The sequence below is a fragment of the Ceratotherium simum genome, chromosome 16, assembly GCF_057802395.1.
Source record: "Ceratotherium simum simum isolate JZ-2026a chromosome 16, ASM5780239v1, whole genome shotgun sequence".
Classification (NCBI taxonomy): Eukaryota; Metazoa; Chordata; class Mammalia; order Perissodactyla; family Rhinocerotidae; genus Ceratotherium; species Ceratotherium simum.
Genome location: NC_141915.1, coordinates 44,783,145 through 44,804,836, shown reverse-complemented (window position 1 = coordinate 44,804,836; position 21,692 = coordinate 44,783,145). Strand labels below are relative to the sequence as shown.

The window sequence follows — 21,692 nt, the reverse complement described above, 5'->3', positions numbered from 1 at the left end:
TGGAAGGAGAGTGGTGTGCCTTCTCACTTGTACTGTTATAACTAGAAATGGCAGTGTGGAATGCTTCCTTTTAAATAAAGAATCTCCATTAAAATTTTGTATTGATGTTACTAACAAATGTTTGTCTTCACAGAGAAAATGGAGATTAATTCACAACTGCAGGAAACTTTTGATTGCTGACTCTTCAAATAGCAGAGTAGCATTTATTCCAAAACTAATGAAACAATACTCTAGTAAAATTAATACCATGCAGTGGTTAAGAGCATTAACTTTGAAGATGATAAACTTCGGTTTGAATCATGGTACTGCCACTTAGTAGTTTGGGATCTGGAGCATGTTAACACCACCCCAAACCCCAACACCCCTAAGATCTCATAGGGTTGTTTGAGAGTTAAATGAAATATATGTAACATGCTTACTGCGGTGTCTGGCTGGTAAGTTACTAGTCCAAAGTGGCTGTTACCACTTCTGTTTTTGTTTGTTTATTCACTCATTTGGCAAATATTTATTGAGCTCCTACAATGAGCTAGATCTGTTCTATGCACTGGGAATACAACACTAAACAAAAACAGACAAAAAGCATTACATCATGAAATATTCGAGTGGGTAGAGACAGAAAATAAACGAAACAATAAATGAAGTGTATGGTATGTCCTATAATGTTAAGTGCTCGGGAGGAAAATGCAGCAGAGGAAGGGAATAGGAAATGTTTGGGAGCTCAGATGGAGAAGAGGTAGGTAAATTAAGCCTTGAGGCATTCTAAGACTTGGAGATTTGAAAGATAAGGAAGAGACAGGGAAGGAGTGACTAGTGAAGTAAAAGGAAAACCAAGAGAGTGGTTTGTGGAAGGCAAGTGAAGAAACTGTTTCAGAGAGGAAGGAGTGATCATCTGTGTTAAATGTTAAATGCTGTAGACAGGTCAAGTTAGATTAAGACTGAGAATTGACCATTGGATATGGAGGGCCAAGGTAGTTGGAGACCTTTGTGAGCAGTTTTGTTAGAGCGAGAAGAGTGAAATTCTGATTGGAATAGGTTCAGGAGAGATTGAGAGGGAAGGAATTGAGAGAACCATGATAAATAACATTTTTAAAGAATGTTTCTATAAAGGAGAGCAGGAAAATAGCCTGTTTGATTCAAGGGAGGGAAATCTTTCTTAGGATAGAGCTATTACAGTATATTTGCTGATGAGAAAACTGATGACAAAGGAGAGGGGAGAGGAGAGAATTGTTGGAGCCATTAATATCTGGACAGTGGATTTTCAGTGCTTGCCTTGTTTTGTTATAGTATGCAACTGGACTGTATAATCTTGCTATAAGCTTTTTTAAAGGAAAGTATTACAAGTGAAGATTATTAGGCTGTACCATTTCTCTCTCATCTATTTCTCAGACTGCCTGAATTACCAAAATACCAGAAAAGAATAAGATATTTGGCAGGTTTCTCATATTGACCTTGGAGTCTCTCCGTTTTCTTGTTAAGTCATATAAATCTAAATTATTTTCTGAGAGGCTGAAGAGTTGATAGTGGGAAAGCAAAAAAACAATATATTACTGTCAGGTATAAGAAAGTGGTTTTTGGTTATGCCCTTGATGGTTAAACCAAAAAAACCCAACAACCTCTTGGGAAAACAGTGTCGTTCCTCTGTTTTTTGACAGTTTGCTAGCCACTGTGTTATGATATCTAGGGGTGTTATAAAAACTTTCTGAAGTATAGAGTGGACTCCTGGATTTTTTTTCTGTCTTATCTGTAAAGTAGCAAACCTTCCTTGTTGCTATTGACCATAGCTTAGCTGCTTCTGGTCCATGCCTAAAAACTAATGTACTTCAGAAGGTACATAGAAATTTTTAAAAGACATATAGAGCATAGTAAAGACTCTTTGGTTCCAATGCCAGTTTCTAAAACACTCTCATCTTGACATGGAAAATAAGACAAATAAATTGAGTTTGGGAAATAAACCATTTGCTGAATAGCAGCAATACTATTATAGCATTATAGCAGAAATGCTGGAGTTCTGCCAGATTGGAGACAAAGGCCATTCTCTCTTTCTTGGTTGCTCACTGTGTCTCCCACAGCTCCTTGCTCAGTGATATTTGCTATTGAGCAAGCATCTTACCTTCTATCATCTTGAGGTGCTGGATTTGCCAAGCGAATTTATTCAGCAATTTTTTGTGTGCCCACTGTGTTCCAGATATTCTTCAGGTCACCTGGGTTTCATTGGTAAACAAAAGTTCTAGTCCTCATAGAACTTACTTTCTCGTGGCAGAGCTAGATAGCAAAGAAGTTAACAGATAAATCATTTTCTGATATTGGTAAATGGCTGTGAGTTCACATTTATTGTAATAAGATACTGAAGAAAGGAGAATCTTAACAGGAACCATGTTTCTGGATTAATTCAAATTACCTTTGTTATTGCCCACCACCCCGAAAGGTGGGTTACTAGTATATTTACCAGAGTAAAAAACAAGTGTTGACTGTCAATATTATTGGCTTACCTGCGTTAATTTTCTCTCCTGCATTCCAGAACCAAACATAAAACTCACTTGAGGGAACTCATTCAGTTACTCTGTTTTACAGGACTATTGTCTTAGTTGTCATGGTTGGAATTTTATTCCATCAAATTTTACCAGCTTTTCTGAAATTAGAATATATATTACAACTGAGATGTACTTTCAATGTAGTAGCACATTTCTTTTTGCCCCTAAAAGGCTGTTTTTATGTCATTGGTGTCTTAAAATCAGTGACTACAACAAAGGGTTCAATGAGATAAACTTGTTGGAAATAAACGGGAGTGAGATCTATCAGTAAATAATGAAAGGCCTTTAATGCCCAAATTGTTGATTTGGGTTTTATCCTCTAGATTTTAGAGAATTTGAGAGTTTTGAACAGTGAAGTGTCATAAGCCATTTTTTAGAAGATAAATCTGCAGGTAGTTTATGTTTGGAGTTGATTGGCACAAAAGAACAGAATGCAGAAAGACAGACTAACACTAGTAATCCTGGAGGAAATAATAGTCTAACGGCTCTAAAGCTCTGAAGGTGCAGTAGGTTTTAAAGTAACCCTAAGTAAGGATTGCTAGGGTGTGGTAAGTGAATATGGGAATTGAGAGTTCAGAGAACTTTGAGAATGGGAGAGTGAGGTTATCATCTATGGACATCAGTAAAGCCTGGGGAGAACATGGGGTACTCTTCTGTATCATGATTTCCTTGTAATATTAGGACAGATCATTACAAGTGGCCTGTATTGCTGTTTATTACGTATTTCATCACTTTAGGGGATGGTGGATGTTAGTAAATAGCTAAGCCCATGAAGAAACACTCAAGTGGGAAGTTTTTAGAATATATGTCATTATGTTTTAGAATATGTGTCATTATGTTTATATCCTGCCCTGCTGCTTCTATGAGGTAGATATTTATAATTTAGTCTAAAACATTAGTTTCTAAATATTGAGATTTCAGATCAATAAAATTTTTAAAATAAATGTGGGGCCAATATAGGGTTGCTTTTTATTTTGTCCAGTGAAGTTATTTTATAAATAAATCATATTACAGATAGTATTTTTAAAAGAAAAAAATAATATATCTTGACATTTTTGGATTGGCTTTAATAGCATTTCTTTTAAATTAAAAAAAATAGCGTTTCTTATCAAATGGTTTGGCAGTGCTCTGGCGTGATTTTAGAGTGTTGTAGTCTGTCTTGGAGCTGTTTTAAAGCGAAATTTTAAAGTTGGCTTTTATAGAATTCCCAGTGGTCCTCTACTTCTTCCTTTGTACCACACTTGAGGACATATAGAACATTCTCTTGAGGCCTAGTGTCATGACATTTGTGGTCGAGGACCAAAGAACTAAGATGATTATGAGTCAATATTAAAAGTGAATAATTTGACATCAAATGGGATACATTCTTTATTGACAGGGGGTTCTTGAGATAAGACTTTGGAGGCCCACCTTTTCAATACTAGTCAAACTTTTGGGAAGGAGCAGGAGTCCCAGGTGGAAAATTGTGGATCCTTAGGAATTAAAGCTACTAAGAGTTCTCAGAAATCACCTAGTATTTCAGAACAATAACCTCTAAACTTTTATGAAAGTGTTTAATATATGCATTGTAAAACACATACAAAATTTTGAAAGACTGAGGTAAAATAAGTAGAAGTTCCAATATTTTATTTATAAATTGTCCTCAAGCCAAAAGAGTGTTTTTAATGCTTTGAACTAATATTCTGTGATTAACAGAGAATGATGAATAGAACCTTATTTTGATAGTGGAATTCCTCCATGAGCATTGTATTGGGTTTTTTTTTATGAGAGACATCAGCCCTGAGCTAACATCCATGCTAATCCTCCTCTTTTTGCTGAGGAAGACCAGCTCTGAGCTAACATCTATTGCCAATCCTCCTCCTTTTCTTCCCCCAAAGCCCCAGTAGATAGTTGTATGTCCTAGTTGCACATTCTGCTAGTTGCTGTATGTGGGACACGGCCTCAGCATGGCCGGACAAGCGGTGTGTCGGTGCGTGCCCGGGATCCGAACCCAGGCCGCCAGTAGCGGAGCATGTGCACTTCACCGCTAAGCCACGGGGCCGGCCCTGTATTGGGTTTTTATTGGGAATTCCTTCAGAGAGAATTAATATCATCACATTATTAAGGGAACATAGGTATCCAAGTTTTTTGTTTTTTGTTTTTTGAGGAAGAGTGGCTCTGAGCTAACATCTGTTGCCAATCTTCCTCCTTTTTTCCTTCCCAAAGCCCCAGTAGATAGTTGTATGTCATAGTTGTACATCCTTCTCGTTGCTCTATGTGGGACACCGCCTCAGCATGGCTTGATGAGTGGTGTGTAGGTCGCACCTGGGATCCTAACCGGCGAACCCTGGGCTGCCCAAGCAGAGCGCACAAACTTAACCGCTACACCACCAGGCCGGCACCATATCCAAGTATTTTATCTCTTCATTCAATTCTTATATTTCCTACATTCTTGATATTTTCGTTATATGAATGAATGTTTCTGTTAGTGTTATTTTATGAGTGCTGGTGACTTTTAGATAACTATTTTGTAATTGAACACTTTTTTGAACTCTTAACAGTTCTTTGGTTGTTTGATTTTCTAGGTAGGCTATCTGTCTTCGGCAAACAATTTGACACCTCTTTATACACTTATTTCTTTTCCTTGTCTAGATTCATTTTTAAAACAATGTTAAATAGTTGGTCGTAGTAACGCATCTCATTAATGGTTTTAATGGCAATACTTTTAGAAGTGCACTATTAATTTTGATGTAGGATAACTTCTTAAAATGAATTAGGACACTGTCATTTGCTATGCTCTGGAAAAGTTTAAAGATTTTTGAGGAATAGAAAACATTCTTATTCTTATTTTTATTTATTTTTTAATTTTTTAAAAAGATTTATATTTATTTATTTTGGTGAGGAAGATTGGCCCTCAGCTAACATCCGTTGCCAGTCTTCCTCTTTTTGTGGAGGAAGATTAGCCCTGAGCTAACATCTGTGCCCATCTTCTTCCATTTTGTATATGGGACACCGCCACAGTGTGGCTTGATGAGCGGTGCATAGGTCTGCACCCGGGATCCTAACCTGCAAACCCGAGGCCACTGAAGTGGAGTGCGCAAACTTAACCACTACATCACCGGGATGGCCCCGCATTCTTATTTTTAAATCCCTCTACCACGATTATATCCGTTTATTTTTCTTCTCTTTTGATTGTTAGGAGTTTTTCTATTTTATTGATCTTTCAAAGATTAGTTCTTTGCTGTTAATGCCTTCTTCCTGTGGTTTTGGGTTTTTCCCTCCTCTCTGCCTCTATTCAAATGCTTAGTTAATTTATTTTCTGTTCTTTCTTACACAATAATAAAAGCTTTTAACTTTTTGAATTTTTTTCTGAGTGTAGCTTTGGATGGCATTCCACAGCCTTTGATGTGTGAAGTGTTCTTTTTGCTGTTTTGTTTTTTGTATGAGGAAGATCAGCCCTGTGCTAACATCTGCCAATCCTCCTCTTTTTTTTTTTTTTTTTTTTTTTTGCTGAGGAAGACTGGCCCTGGGCTAACATCCGTGCCCATCTTCCTCCACTTTATATGGGACGCTGCCACAGCATGGCCTGTCAAGCAGTGCGTCGGTGCGCGCCCGGGATCCAAACTGGCGAACCCTGGGTCGCTGCAGCAGAGCTCGCACGCTTAACCACTTGCACCACTGGGCTGGCCCCTCTTTTTGCTGTTTTTAAATTGACTTTGAGTTGTTGAGTTCTTTTCCCAAGAGTTAAGAATTGAGTTTCCAAATTCTAAATGGTTAGTTTTTCTTTTTAAACTTTTTGTTATTAATTACTAATTTTAGTAATTTTAGTCAAAATGGTGTTTCTATAATTTCTGCTTATATTTGTGGTCTATTATGATGATATTTTAAAAATTTCATTGGTGTCTAGTATAGAGTTTTATATAATTATATCCTCTTAGTGACTTAATGGCTCCTGTCTCCAGTAGTTGTTTTTACCTTACATTATACTTTTCTTGATATTAATGTTATAGCATATGCATTGTTCTCATCCATTTACTTTTAGCATTTTGTTTTCTATGTTTTTTGAAACATCATAAAAGCAGATTTAGGTGGTTTTCTTTTTTTTTAATCTCCTTAAGGTCTTTGATTTTAATGGGGATTTTATTAAGTAAATAGTTTTCACTTTTATATTCAGTTTTGAAACTAGATTTAAAGACTTATTTAGGCTTATTTTGATTGTAATGTTTCATTGTTTACTGAGAGTCCTTTTTATACTTTCATATGCCCATTTATTGAGTTCTTAATTTGGATTTGTAATTTTTCAGTGATTAGAGCAACAATTTGACCATATTTCAAGTTGTTAGATCATAACCTTTGTCACTTAAAACTCTGTTTCACTGTCTTTTGGTGGGTGAGGGGTACAGTTGTTTGTTGTGTTTTTTTTGGTCACAGAATTAGACTGATGCCAATCTTATTTATTTATTTCTTTTTTGTGAGGAGGACTAGCCCTGAGCTAACATCCGATGCTAATCCTCCCCTTTTTTCTTGAGGAAGATTGGCCCTGAGCTAACATCCGTGCCCATCTTCCTCTGCTTTATATGGGACGCTGCCACAGCATGGCTTAACAAGCGGTGTTTTGGTGCGTACCCGGGATCCGAACCTGTGAACCCTGGGCCGCCGCAGCGGAGCACGCACGCTTAACCGCTTGCGCCACCGGGCCGGCCCCTTATTTTTATTTCTTTATCTTGGTAATTGATTCTACTCTGCACTGTCCTATATGGTATGGTAGGCACTAGCCACATTTCAAATGTTCAACAGTCACATGTGACTAGTGGCTACCATATTTAGTCACACAAATACAGAACATTTCCATCATTGCAAAACTACATTGGATAATGCTGCAGAGTTTTTATATAGCTCTGTCAAGGTTTCATCTATAATACCTTTGGGTTTTGATACCTTAAATTTGTGCTTCTCTTTAAGTATACCAATTATATATATGTTATTTTCTATCCTTTTTATCTAGCTCTTACTACCTGCTCCACAACATTATTGTGATCATTAATTACATATGGGAGTGATTGGCACAGTTTGGTTGCACATAATAAGTATTCAGATGTTGGCTGTTAACTTTTCTATCATTGTTTTTGTCTCTTTGGTTCTCCCATAGTGCAAAGGAAAAAGAAAAGTTTGTTACCCACATCCTATTTTAATTTTCTGTGTCATCAGTTCTGACCTATAGTTCCTGTTATATAGGTTTTAATTCTACTATCATGGGTTAAAATTTTCTTTTCAGATTTTATATTTCCTTTTTTATGTCATCTTGTTGTGCTTTCGTCCTACCCTATTACCTTGTAATAGAGGCTATGTTATCTTTTACTCTATTGGAGATGCCAAAAGTTTCATTAATTGTTTTACCAAATTTGTGTAATGGATAGTTTTCCAGGGGTGTATTCTTTCTGAATTTCTCAGATTTTCTTCCTTTTCCCTTGTGTTTCAGTGTTCTACTCATAGTCTCCGTGGCTGAATTTTTTTTTTTTTCTTTCATTCTTAAAAAATCAGTTGATCTTTCCAGATTTTGTTTTTATCACTAGAAACATTTAGTAGCTGGCTGTATTAGTTTTCTATCATAGTTTTGAATGCTAGAAGTTTGAAATCAAGGTGTCAGCCCTTGCTGCCTCTGAAGGCTCTAGGGAAGCATCCTTTCTTGCCACTTCCTGCTTCTAGTGGTTGCCAGCAATCCTTAGCATTCCTTGGCTGGTGGTAGCATAACTCCTATCTCTGCCTCTGTCTTCACGTGATCATCTTCCTGTGTGTCTGTGTTTCTGTATTTTCATGTGGTCTTATAAGGATCCCCATTATTGGATTTAAGGCCCACGCTAATCCAGTACTTCATGTTAAACTCAGTACATCTGCAAAGACCCTATTTACAAATAAGGTCACATTCTGCGGTTCTGGGTGCAAATGAATTTTGGGGATGGGGCCTGGGAGGAGATACTATTCTACTCAGTACACTGGCCCTTGGTCCTTCTCTCTGCTACTCATATGGTGGTTGAATCCTTTTCTCAATTCTAAATGTGGAAGACAGACTGATAGATGCTATTCTCAATTCAATTCCTGAGTTTTAGCAACTTTCATACTTAGCATACCTTTGCTCCGTAACAGTTGGACTTCCTTTTACTCCCACTGCCAATTTTCTGGGGCTCTTCTGCACCATTTGATTTACTGTGTGAAGAACTTCAGTTCCTTTTGTATAGAAAATTTACCAGGTTTATCTGCCTCCTCCCATGTTTTTTTTAAAACTCTATCAAGTATAAAGAATGATGTAACAAACCTCTATGTACATACTACCCTACGTGATAATATCTTGACATTTTTACTTCATGTGTTTTTATAATATTTAAGAGAAAATTACAGGTAAACAACGTTCCTATTATTTTCTGTCATCTCTTGTACTTCTTCCTCCTTAGAGGTAACCACTGTCATGAATTTGGTGTGTATACTCCCAGTTCAGGTTCTTATGTTTACTACACATATATGTATCCATGAGCAAAATGCAGTATTTTCAGTTTAAAGTTTATATAAAAATTTATATAAATGCCATCATGGTGTACATATTCTGCAACTTGGTTCTTGTTTTTTTTTAATTCACTATTGTGAATCAAGATCTCCATGTTGATAAATATAATTTCAGTTCAACTTTTGTAAATAGTCCCCCTTTCCTAAGAAAAAGACAATATATTTGTATGGATGTGAGTATATCCATATCCTGTTTGTTGACTTCAGGGTTCTAAATTTAACTCATATCTTGAGCTTATTAATTCTGTGCATATCTTCTGTATCCTTTAGTCTGCTTTTTATTTGTTTTTGAAATATATTTGATATGTAACACTGTGTAAGTTTAATACATTTATATTGCAATGTGATTGCCGTTGTAGCCTTAGACATCTCTGTTGTGTCGCATAATTATCATTTCTTTTTTGTGGTGGGAATAATTAAGATCTAGTCTCTTAGCACATTTGTTGTTTATAATACAGTAGTGTTGTCTGTGATCACTGTACTGTGTATTAGGTCTCTGGGACTTGTTGATCTACCAGTTGCAAGTTTGTACCCTTAAACATCATCTCTATTTCCCCACCCTCCATTTCTGTTTGGTTTTTTATTCATATATTTCCAGGATGGCTGGTTAGGTACATACAAGTTCCTGATGGTTATTTCTTTGTCTTTGTTCTTTTCGTCATTGTGTTGTTTCCCTCTTGATTTCTATTAATGCTTTTACTTTAGGTAGGTTTCTTTGGTAAGTACTCGCTAGATATATCTTTTTCCATCTGTTTTCTGTGTTGATTTGTTTTACATGTGAATCAAATCCATTTACATTTACTCTGATTACTATTATATTTGGAATTATTTCTCCCATAGTTATTTTTTTTAAGCCTTGCCTTGTTTTTATGCCTTTTCTTCTATTTATTGGGTTAGTGGAATATTCTTTTCATCTCTAGCTGCTTTGGGAACAATAGGCCTTTAGAATGCCCCTTTTTAAAACTCGGATCTTGCCTTCCTATTATCTATAATTATCTTTATTATTTTAGTTACCTTGTTTTTAGTCATTAAGTTCATACTTAAATATTTACCATCACTTTTGCCATTTTTGTTCATGATTGCTTCTTGCATCCTACTCCATCTTTAGTAGCCTTCCAGCAATGGTCTTTGAGTTGTAAAGTCAGTCTTTATATATTAAAAACATACAGAATTATGCGGCTGGCCTGGTGGTATGGTGGTTAAGGTCACACGCTCCACTTTGGTGGCCTGGGGTTCGCAGGTTCAGATCCTGGGTGTGGACCTATGCACCGCTCATCAAGCCACGCTGTGGAGGCATCCCACATATAAAATAGAGGAAGATGGGCACAGATGTTAGCTCAGGGACAATCTTCCTCAACAAAAAGAGGAAGATTGGCAACGAATGTTAGCTCAGGGCCAACCTTCCTCACCAAAAAAAAAAACCCAAAAACATACAGAACTGTATTTTGTGTGTGTATACATATATGTATTTGTGAATACACAACATGTGTATAGATTGCCTTTATTCTTGAATGATGGCTTAACTGCATGCAAAATTTTCTATTCAGCACTTTGAAGATACTTCATTGCTTTCCAATACTTACGGTTGTTGATGAAAATTCTGATGTCACTTTAATTGTCTTTCCTTTATAGGTTATCTGTATCTTAGGTAACTTAAGTCCTCCAACTCCAACTACTTTGGTTTTATTTCTTATGTTTTGCAATATCAAGGGACATACTTAGATGTATGAATTAGTTTTTAGCCACTTAAGGTCTTGGTGTGCACCTTCAAACTGAGAGTTCTTGTCCTTCTTGAGTTTTAAAAAATTTCTAGTCATCCTTTCTTTAAATTTTTCCTCTCTTTCATTCTTTCTTTTTTTATATGGAATGTCTATCTGTTAGATCATTATAGATCTTATCATTCTCTCTTCCATATCTCTTAATTTCTTCTCTTCAGAATTTGTCTGTGGTTACTTTTAGAAACATCTTCCTTTTTTCATCCTTTCTGTTCTGTTTTATGACTTGCTTTCAAATTGTTCTATTTCTAGTTTGTCGAGGACAAATTCTTCCCGTTTTTGCATCTACTGACTGCCTCATCAATCTCTATTCTTGTATGATTTTTAATCTTTCACTGTGAGCTCATCTGGGGCAGGGGTGAGGGAGGCATGCTTTCTGTAAGAGTCTTGTGATCCCAGGGCTATGGAAGTGTTCTTAAAGCACAGTTTTCCATTAGCTTCTGAAGAGGCCTCAAGAGTCGAGGTGAATTTTAAGTGGTAAATTCTTAGTTTAAGGTCCCTGCACATACATAGGTAGTATGAATTTGGACCTCTTATCTGAACATGGGTCAGGACTGGTCATTCACTTTCTTTCAGGTGACTTTTTCCACTCAAGTCCCAGGATAGATGTTAAACTTCCTTGCCACTTTCCTGGCTGCTTGACCGAGACTTTCTCATTAATTGCCTTTACTTTGAGTTCTCTTTCTGTTTCTTGCACCTCAGAATTTCCTACTCTTGATTCAAGCTATAGACCCTTTGGCAGTGTGATAGTCTGTGGACTCCTCAGAATAAAATTTTTAATGCATAAAATAAAATACATTGTATTATAGGGGAAACCAAGTATGTTGAAATGATTATTTAAAAAAAAATTGGGGGGGCTGGCCCCGTGGTGTAGTGGTTAAGTTAGGTGCGCTCTGCTTTGGTGGCCCAGGTTCACAGGTTTGGATCCCAGGTGTGGACCTACACCACTCATCAGCCATGCTGTGGTGGCACCCCACATACAAAATAGAGGAAGATTGGCAATGAATGTTAGCTCGGAGCAAATCTTCCTCAGCAAAAAAAAAGGGAAAAAGAAAATTGTGGTATAGTAACATGTACTTCTTTATTAATGCTTTAAATAACAAGAATTAGCAGTAGGTGTAATAAATATCATGATTTTGAAGTAATGATGTGCATAAAGATACTTCAAGATGTCTGCCAGCACTGTAATGTGATTCGTGCATCAATTTGGAGAACACTTCATGCCATATCCTCCTCTCAAAGATTCATAAAAGATGTTAAAGAGTTAAAAGTCTTTTGTTAAAAAGAAGAAAATTTTTTAGTTTCCCCATCTTATTTGACCAGGGAACCATTGTAAAGTAATACTGGTTAAGCGTGCTCATGAATTACTAGGATTCCAAGAGAAACATTTCTGAACGTCTGCTTTCTGCCCTGTAATCTCTTTGTAGGTGATGTTTGTACACTTGGCAATACTGAAATAAAAAGCTTAAAAATGAAACCTTGACCCACCAACATTTTCCACTTTTAAAATTTCATTCTAAAATTATGAATAGATGCAGTAGATGTTTTTAAATATCCTAAAGTAAATATAAAATATAGAAACTTTATTCGCAACACTCACTTAGTTATTGATCCCATTTTCTTTTCAAATATAGTCTAAATAAGTTTACAGGAAAATTATCTAATAAAAGATCAGTCAAATGATTGCACATTTTCTTTCAATGTTTGATGCACTTACATTTGTTTTAATTGATGTGCACATATATTTTTTATTTTTAAGTTGCATGTACATATTTCTTAATATTAGTAGTACTTAGCATTTTAGATGCCACATATGAAGTGATGCCATGGTTTAACCTTTCCATACTTCATTTTCACTCTTATATACAAGGTGACCCTTGAGCATTTTGGTACACATTTCAAAATCTCTTCCTGTTTTTTTCCATTATCATCTTAAACTACTTCCTTCAGGGTCTACTTTCTAAGAAATGTTTACCATCTACTGTTGTTATTAGTTCTGTATGCTGCAAGTTTAGGCTATTTTAAGATTGAATCAGATAGGACTGTCTTCAGTGTTATGGGTGGTTATTGCCACTAGTAATGCTTTTAACTTGAACAATGATTTCTTACTATTATCAGAAACCGCTGTGTTCAGATTACCAAAATTCTCTCATAAATGATTTTTCAAGTTGACTTGAATCAAGATCCAGATAAGGTCCATACAATCCAGTGAGTCTTTTAAATATTTTATAGTTTTCCTCTTCATCTCTTTTTTCCTTAGAATTTAAACAGTTGTGTAATATGCTGAGATGTGGTTTTCTTTGTGTTTTCATTCTGCTTGGGGTTTTGCAGAGCTTCTTAAATCTGTGAATTCATATCTTTAATCAGTTTTAGCATAAACAAGGCTGTTATCTCTTCAAATATTGCTCGTGCTCTATTCTCTTTTTCTGGGCCTCCAATTACAAATATGTTGGACTTTGTCACAATGCCCTGTGTGCCCTTTATATTCTATTTTGTATTTTCTTTTTTCCTGTTTCTTAATTTATATAGTTCTATTAATCTATCTACCAGTCATCCTATCCTCTTTTCTCTTGTATCTAATATAATATCAAATTCATCTATTGAATTCTTAAGTTTCCATTTGATTCATTTATGTATATATTTAAACCTTTTTGATGGTTTCATCTTTCTTCTCCATATTTCCCTGAACATAATAATCATTTATTTTTAAATCTTTGTCTGCTGATTCCATAATCTGGATCATTGGGGGCTCTGTTTCTGTTGTTTTGTTTTCAGTCACTGTTAGATAGTATATATTTAAAAGATTTTAGCAGTTTTCATGCTTTCTCTCCAGAACAGATTCACCTTCTGGAGAATATAGAATGGGGGCTGAAAACTTGAACACAATTAGGGATGGGGCTGAGTTGCAGCCAGGTTGCTGTTTTGGTAAGGTTTTGTTTCTCTCTGGTCCATTCTTAGGGTGTAGCCTTGTTTCTCACCCCAACTTTCACCTGAAGGCCTGATATGTTGACCAGTCCCCTTCCCCCTGGTGTATCCTGAACTCTGATTCTAGTCTCCTCATTAGAGCGAGGCTGCCAAAAACTCCTCTCTACTTTTCAGAGGCTTTCTGCTTAGCTTCTTAGCCTCCTACACATCACAGCTTCAGAATTTGCCAAATGCCTTGGGAGAGTGCGTAGCTGACTTGTGTCATACTTAGTTTCCTGTCTTTTCTTTTCACTGGGAACTTGGCTCTTCAAGTCTCTAATGTTGTCCCTTTAGCCCTACAAAACCATCAAAAGCTCTGCTCATTTCTCTGTGCTTAGAAGGGGCCCTCTACCAAGGCACCAAATTCTAAGCATCTTTTCCAAAATCATCCATTGTCCCCAGGAAGAAGCAGCTCCACACTTTTGTGATTCTTCTCTCTCTGGAATCTTGGCTCCTCAATATTGTCATTGTTTTAGCATTTCTCTTATGTCTTAAAGTTGGTTTTGTTTTTTTTTTTTTAAATCGAGCCTTTCTAGTTACTTTCAGTGCGAGTGTTAGTTTGCTATAAGCTATCCATTATCCCCCTTTTCCCTGTAATTTATTTGTTGAGAAAACTGTTTATCCCTTTGTATCCTGTGGCTTACATTTTTCTGATTGTATCTTTGTAGTGTTACTCTCTTGCCTCTTGGCATATCTAGCAATGTTTTATTGGATCTTGACATTTAATTTTACGTAGTTGAAGCATATGGATTGTGTTATCTTCGTTTTAAGAGGCTTTGCTTTGTTGGCAGATAAGTTACTTGAGGTATGGTTTTTCCTTTATTAGGGAGGGTGTAGCCTACTTGATAGTTTAACTCCACTAACATGTCAGGATCTTCTGAAATCTTTCTTGAATGCTCCATGCCATTTTGCTAGTGAGAATTCAAAAGACCCCCCACCTGTGTTAGCTCTGGGAACCATTCGTTTCACAGCTCCTCAGTTGTTCTTTGCCTTACCTCATGGAGTTTCACCCTGTACATGGGCTTCTTAGTATTCAGTGAACACTCAAGGGAATCACATGAAGATTTCTGGAGCTCTTTTTCTATATAGCTTCCTCTTCTCAAGAATTCTGCTTCACAGTGTCTGGTCACGTGAGTCTCTGAACTTCTATCTCTGGGGTTTGTGTCCTCAACTCAGTGAAACCATCATGCTCTGCTTAGAATCTCTCTACCTGCTGTGCGCTAAGCCAGAGCAATCACAAAGTCCACCTCATTTGTTTCTCAGTCTTAAGCAGTGTGTTGTCCAGTTTTCTAGTTTATAGCTACAGGATAAATCTGATCACTGCTACTCCATCATGGCCAGACGAAGTCATTGTTTTCTTTTCCAAAATTTTATTATGAAATATTCAAACACAGTAAAGTTAAATGAATTTTACAATGAACAACTGTATATTTACCCCCTAGATTCTACTATTAACATTTTACTGCATTTTATCACATATCCATCCTTCTGTCCATTCATTAATCTATGTTATTTTTAGCGCCTTTAAAAGTCAGTGATGGGGGCCAGCCCGGTGGAGCAAGCAGTAAAGTGCATGTGCTCCACTGCGGCGGCCCGGGGTTCACCGGTTCGGATCCCGGGCGCACACCAACGCACCGTTTGTTAAGCCATGCTGTGGCAGCGTCCCATATGAAGTAGAGGAAGATGGGCATAGATGTTAGCCCAGGGCCAGTCTTCCTCACCAAAAAAAAAAAAAAAAAGTCAGTGATGTTCCTCTGTTTCCTGCATTTCCTGAAAATTGGTAGTTGGATATAAAGACTTGAACAAGTCTAGGTTTGAATTTTGGCAAAAAGACAAAAGATAACTTGTGTACTTGCTTCAGAACACGCGTAATGTCTTGTCTCTTTGTGTTATCAGCTACGAGTGGTCATTGTCTGGACCCATTTCATTAAGGAGTTGAAGACCAGTGCTATTCTCTTTGTATCATTTCTATTTTATTTATTAGCTAGACTACATCTATAAAGAGAAAATTGCCTTTTTCAACTATTGGTTTACCCTAAGGTACTGTTTGTACAGAAAAAAAGCATGATTACTGTTTATTTCCTTTTAGCTACCAATTTTCAAAATAATAAGTTGGTTTGCTACTGTCTTCCAAGGGCAATCAATGAAGTCTTTGTTGGGGGGTGCGGTGTATGATTATGGAGTCATTGATTTAAACATATTTGGGTTATTCAAGCCATTGAAATTCTTTTTGATACTTAAATTGTCATCTTTGATCAGTGGAAACCTCTTCAAGCTTGCTCTTGAGTCCTTTTGCCTTGACTTTGGTAGTCTTAAGAGCTTTTTTATTTCTCATCATTAATATTTAATGGGAGCCTGTGCTTTAAATTTTTCTAGGAGGGATGATCATAATTGGAGCCCCATGGTTCTCAACGATTTTGCCCTCCCAGGCAACATTTGGCAATGTCTGTAGTCGTTTTTGGTTGTCACAAAGAGAAGGAGAGTGCTGCTTGCACCGTGGGATGCTGCTACTTACCTACAGTGCACAGGACAGCCCGTCAACAACAGAGAGTTATCTAGTCCAAAATGTCAGTAATGCTGTTGTTGAGAAACTTTGACATATACTAATTTAGCTAACATTTGTGTAGTGTTTTAACAGTTTATGAAATCATATTACCTTTCCCACAGTCCCATGAAAGTGGTATTATCGGTCCTTTGTTAAACAGATGAATAAGTTTGAGGAGGTCATATGACTTACCAAAGGTCATACAACTAAAAGTAAGAAACTAGAATTTGAAATGGAGGTCTTTGGTGGTAGGTGTTCTTTTTTCCTTCTCCCATTAAATAAAAATACTTAATATGATAATAAAAGTAGCAGAGAAAAGGTTGAGAGCCAGACACTGTTCTAAGTGATTTTATCCTCAAAACAGCCTTATCAGGTAGGCAGCTGTTATTACAGATGAAGTCATTAAGTAAATTGTCTAAGATCATACAGCTAGGAAACAGCAGAGTTAGGGTTCAAACCCAGACAGTCTGGCCCCATAGTCCACACTTTTCACTAGTGTATGTTGCCTCACTATTTTTTCTTTTACAATTCAAGCATGTTTGTTTTTATATTTAAATCTTTAGTTCCTTTGGAGTTTATTTTGATATGAAGTAGGAGTCCAACTTTTTTTTTCTAAGTAACATCTTGGTTTCCCTGATACACTTATTGAAAAAAATCATCTTTCCTTTTTTTTCTTTTTTTAACTAATTCAAATAGAAACATCACCTTTGTTAAACATTAAAGTGTTATATATACATTAGTCTACTTCTCTTTTCTGTTTAAGTAATTTTTCTGTTCTTTAACTAGTAGCAGATTGTTTTAATTACTGTAACTTGAAAATACTTTTAATATGTGATAGGGCAAATCACTCCCCTCTATCTTTGCTTATCAGAAATTTTTTTTTTTTGGTGAGGAAGATTCGCCCTGAGCTAACATCTGTTGCCAATCTTCCTTTTTGGGCTAAAGGAAGATTCACCCTGAGCTAATATCTGTGCCAGTCCTCCTCTGTTTTGTATGTGAGTTGCCACCTCAGCATGGCTGACAAGTGGTGTAGGTCCGAACCCGCGAACCCTAGCCGCTGAAGCAAAGTGAGCCAAACTTAACCACTACTCCATAGGGCCAGCCCCTATCAGAAATTTTTATGGGGACTTTTCCCCCTAGCATTTATTCTTCTGGTTATAGTTTTAAGATTATTTGCTTAAATCCCATTTGCCTTTTATCCCCTCACCACCAAAAACTGAGTTTAAGATTATAGATTAATTTGTAGAATATTAATAGCGTTAAGCTTTGTGCTTAAAATTTTTAGGGTATTAAGAACACGATCTTTTTCACTTGTATGTTTCTAAATAAAAGTTATTTTTAGGAAGGTGACATTTGAGAAAAAGACCTGAGCTTGAGGGAATGACTATAGAGCTAATAGGAGAAAAACCAAGTGCAAACGCCCATGATCTGGAAGTGCGCCTGCCATATTGGGCAAATAGCAAGGAAGTCAGAGTAATTGATAGAGTGAGCTAGGAGAGAAGCAGGAAATGAGGTCAGAGGATAAAGGTGACTGGTGGTATAGGGCTTTGTGTGCACCATTGCAAGAACTTTGGCTTTTATTGCTCGTGAGAGGAGAAGCAATTTGAAATGTCATGATCTGACTGAGGCTGTAAAACAAGATTACACTGACTACTGTGTTGATTAGTTGGAAGTAGGGGCAAGCAGAGAGACTGGGTAGGAGGCTATTGAAGAAAACTTATATGAGAAAAGATTGTGAATTAGACCACAGTGATTGCAGTTGAGGTGGTATAAAGTGGTCGGATTTGGGATACATTTACAGGGTGGAGACAACAGGGTTTCCTGATTGGATATAGGGTATAATAAAAGAGCGAGTTTAGGATGAGTCCAGAGATGTAGGACTGAGCAGCTGGAAGTTGGGAAGAGCGGGAGCTCAGTTTTGAACTTGTTAACTCTGAGATGCCTATTAAGACCTCTAAGTGGAGATGTTGAGTGGGCAGTAAAATATATGTCTCAAATTATACTAATTGGTGTCCTAATATTAAATAATCTTGATATCCAGAAATGAATCCCCACTTGCTCATGGTAGGTGGGGTTTATATTTGTTGTGATTTTTTTAAAAAATACATTTTTTAATGAGTTTAAAAAAAACTTTTTTTTTTTTTTGTGAGGAAGATCAGCCCTGAGCTAACATCCATGCTAATCCTCCTCTTTTTGCTGAGGAAGACCGGCTCTGAGCTAACATCTATTGCCAATCCTCCTCCTTTTTTCCCCCAAAGCCCCAGTAGATAGTTGTATGTCCTAGTTGCACATCCTTCTAGTTGCTGCATGTGGGACACCGCCTCAGCATGGCCCGAGAAGCGGTGCATCCGTGCGCGCCTGGGATCCGAACCCGGGCTGCCAGTAGTAGAGTGAGCGCACTTAAACTGCTAACCCAGGGGTCCGGCCCCTAAAAAAACTTTGTTTTAAAATGGGTTCCTGGGCCGGCCCTGTGGCTTGGTGGTTAAGTGCGCGCGCTGCAATGCTGGTGGCCTGGGTTCGGATCCCGGGTGCGCATCGAGGCACCACTTCTCCGTCCATCCTGAGGCTGAGTCCCACATACAGCAACTAGAGGGATGTGCAGCTATGACATACAACTATCTACTGGGGCTTTGGGGGGAAAAAATAAAATAAATAAAATCTTTAAAAAAAAAAAAAATAAAATGGGTTCCTGCATACAGTTGCCATCTGTGTGTGTGTGCCGTTGTGTACTTAACAAATATATCTGTAGGATAAATTCTAGCTGTGGATTTGTGCAAAGAAGATATGAATTAAGTAATTTTAAAGTTGTCCAAACTGTCCTTCAAAAAAGTTGCAAAAATTTGTCTTTGAATAAATTGTGTTGATATTTTTATATATTCCTAGGTTCTGTTTATTAATATTTTACTTCACAGTTTTCATTGAAAAGTGAGATTGATGTTTAAGTTATATGTGTGCACGTACCTTTTGTCAGATTTTAAGTAAGAATTCTATTTTTCTAAAAGGACTATAGAATTCATTCTGATTTGTCAGCATCAGCCATTTTAATTGAATAGAAATCATCTGTTCTTTAATGTTTTTAAAGACTTCACTGAGGAAGCAGACTAGTCTGAGCCCCTGCGTTTTTTTAAGCATGCATATTGTATTCCCTGATTAGATGGAATACAAAAATATATAACATTTAGACACCATAGAAATGCATAACATAGAAAATGAAAGCCTTCCTTAATCTCTCCCCCACTCCCTCCTCCATGATGAGACATGAGTGGTTTCTTGCACATTCCTCTATCCTTCTTCTCTCTGCATGTTATAAATGTTTTATTTGGATAACATTACTATGCTAAGACTTTTTATTTTAGCTTGGCAGTTTATCTTAGCTGTTTCTTCAGGTTAGCTTATAGAGAACTTAGCTTTATGCTTATAAATGGCTGCAGTAGAATGTTCCATTTATGTGTGCATATATATATGCTGTTCGCCTTTTTTCTTTTTCTCTTCATTAGGCTAGTCTTATAGTTTATCTAATTAATTGGTCTGTTCCTATCCACCCTGCCCTTGAGGTGGGTATGGGAAGAAAGAAAAGAAAAGCTTTGCAAAGAACAGCTCTTAAATTTTCTATTTCTAGGATGTATTTCCTGTTTTGATAATTTCAGCCTTTATCTTAATCGCTTTTCTTAGTTTTGCTTTCTTATTCTTGCTGTATTCTTTTTACCCTACACCCAGTCTATGGGCTATTGACTTAGGGATATACTCTAGCCGTAAAATGGAATGTTGTTCATTGTCCCACATGGAGAGCTAGCTGATATCATGGGTTAGTGTATGAGGGAAAAACACGTCTCTTTTAAGATTTCTTATTTTAATTTTTGATACCTTTTTTAAATCTCTTTTTGTTTTTTATTTATTTTTTTGGCAAGGAAGACTGGCCCTGAGCTAACATTGGTGCCAGTCTTCCTCTACTTTGTATATGGGACACCGCCACAGCATGGCTTGATGAGCGGTGTGTGGGTCCACGCCCAGAATCTGAACCCGTGAACCCTGGGCCACCAAAGCAGAGCGCGCGAACTCAACTACCGCACCACCAGGCCAGCCTTGCTAATCTTTTTAATGTTTAAAGTTTGGGTGCAATTTTTAGACCTTAACTAATTACCTAAATCCTCCATTCATCTACTGTATCGTCTCTGGTTTTCATCTCTGCCTACATGTGCCCTTCTCTCTTTACCTCAAAAGGTTATCTCCTCCAGAAAACCAGCCCTGATTAAATAGGGTGCAAAGGATTTTTTTCCCCCAAAACAACCAATGTTGTCTACATACAGAAGTGTCATGTTTAGTTGATATAATTTCCTTTCAATGGCAACTACAATTGCAGCTCATTAGAATTCTTTTACTTTAGTGCAAGTTGCTCAGTCTAACCTTCATAAGACCTTCTTTGCATGCCACCCATTTATGTGGTTGCAAGAAGGAGGCAGTTGGGGAAAGCTGATAAAGACCATATTGTTCTCATATTTATCTTTCTCCTATACGTGCTTGTAAAGGCAAACAGCTTTCGAGAGATGTCTGTGCTGAAAAGAAATGCAGCTCTGGCAGTTGTTACAGTTTTTGCTAGCAGAGTTTTGATGCTACCCTTTTGTCTTGATTACAGTACTATCCTTGCTGCTAGCATCCCTTCTCGTAGCACCATTCCATGGGCAAATCCTTTCTTCTAGGACTGCATGCTGCCCGAATGCTTTTTATGGGTCATGCTTTGGCAAATGCCAGACTTGTTCATCCTAACACTGGAACTTAGGGATCCTGCATTCAGCATGACCTGAAGTTTTCGCCTCAAAGCATAAATTTGTAAAATTCCCATTTTTTTTACAGAATTACATCTTTTGAAGACTTGGATTATATTTCACTGTGGACTTAGCTAGAGAGGTTATTTCTTATCCTGCCCACATGTATGCAAAGGAGGTTTAATGGAAATAATTTCCATCCCCTTGGAATTAATCTAACACAAAGACTTATGGGTGTGAACACTCAACCATACAAAATTTATTTTCATTACTTAGGCATGTGCTTTATAGCAGTAGATTTTAGGGTAGGTTAAAGAGTAGCTAATGAGTTCTGTGTGGTCCAGCAAAACATGCCACCTTGTTTGAGAGCACACCTGGAAGTCTTTTTAGGAGGCGCTGTGAAAACAGGAGAGGTGTGGTTCGTTATTAAGGTTCTTCAGTGGATGAAGTTGCTGAAGAGAGCAAGTCATGTCCCACCTGGGAATCAGGAGCCAACTCTTCACCTTAGCAGACAGTTGAAAACTATCATGGTGGAAACACGCAGGTTTTGTCAAGTGTTCTCAGAATGCACAGTTTC

At 37.1% G+C, this 21,692-nt stretch overlaps 1 protein-coding gene across 6 annotated transcripts in view; it reads left to right on the top strand.

Moving 5' to 3' along the window:
- KANSL1 (KAT8 regulatory NSL complex subunit 1) overlaps positions 1-21,692 on the top strand; it is a 189,686-nt gene that overhangs the window by 149,607 nt on the left and 18,387 nt on the right. The gene's annotated exons all lie outside the window — the stretch shown is intronic.